Source organism: Sinocyclocheilus anshuiensis, unplaced genomic scaffold, assembly GCF_001515605.1.
Source record: "Sinocyclocheilus anshuiensis isolate Anshui unplaced genomic scaffold, SAMN03320099.WGS_v1.1 scaffold480, whole genome shotgun sequence".
NCBI lineage: Eukaryota > Metazoa > Chordata > Actinopteri > Cypriniformes > Cyprinidae > Sinocyclocheilus > Sinocyclocheilus anshuiensis.
In genome coordinates, this window is record NW_015555743.1 from 811,567 (window position 1) to 812,837 (window position 1,271).

Genomic DNA, 1,271 nt, shown 5'->3' on the forward strand with positions numbered 1-1,271 from the left:
CACTCACACTCACACTCACACTCACACACTCACTCTCACTCTCACTCTCACTCACTCACTCTCAATCACACTCAGACTCACACTCATACACTCACTCTCACTCACTCACTCTCAATCACACTCAGACTCACACTCATACACTCACTCTCACTCTGACTCTCACTCTCACTTAAGTGTGTTAAAAATGTAAAAGATTGGATGACCAATAATTTTCTCCTATTCAATTCGGATAAGACAGAGATATTACTTATTGGACCACACTCACACTCACTCTCACTCTGACTCTCACTCTCACTTAAGTGTGTTAAAAATGTAAAAGATTGGATGACCAATAATTTTCTCCTATTCAATTCGGATAAGACAGAGATATTACTTATTGGACCACACTCACACTCACTCTCACTCTGACTCTCACTCTCACTTAAGTGTGTTAAAAATGTAAAAGATTGGATGACCAATAATTTTCTCCTATTCAATTCGGATAAGACAGAGATATTACTTATTGGACCACACTCACACTCACTCTCACTCTGACTCTCACTCTCACTTAAGTGTGTTAAAAATGTAAAAGATTGGATGACCAATAATTTTCTCCTATTCAATTCGGATAAGACAGAGATATTACTTATTGGACCACACTCACACTCACTCTCACTCTGACTCTCACTCTCACTTAAGTGTGTTAAAAATGTAAAAGATTGGATGACCAATAATTTTCTCCTATTCAATTCGGATAAGACAGAGATATTACTTATTGGACCACACTCACACTCACTCTCACTCTGACTCTCACTCTCACTTAAGTGTGTTAAAAATGTAAAAGATTGGATGACCAATAATTTTCTCCTATTCAATTCGGATAAGACAGAGATATTACTTATTGGACCACACTCACACTCACTCTCACTCTGACTCTCACTCTCACTTAAGTGTGTTAAAAATGTAAAAGATTGGATGACCAATAATTTTCTCCTATTCAATTCGGATAAGACAGAGATATTACTTATTGGACCACACTCACACTCACTCTCACTCTGACTCTCACTCTCACTTAAGTGTGTTAAAAATGTAAAAGATTGGATGACCAATAATTTTCTCCTATTCAATTCGGATAAGACAGAGATATTACTTATTGGACCACACTCACACTCACTCTCACTCTGACTCTCACTCTCACTTAAGTGTGTTAAAAATGTAAAAGATTGGATGACCAATAATTTTCTCCTATTCAATTCGGATAAGACAGAGATATTACTTATTGGACCACACTC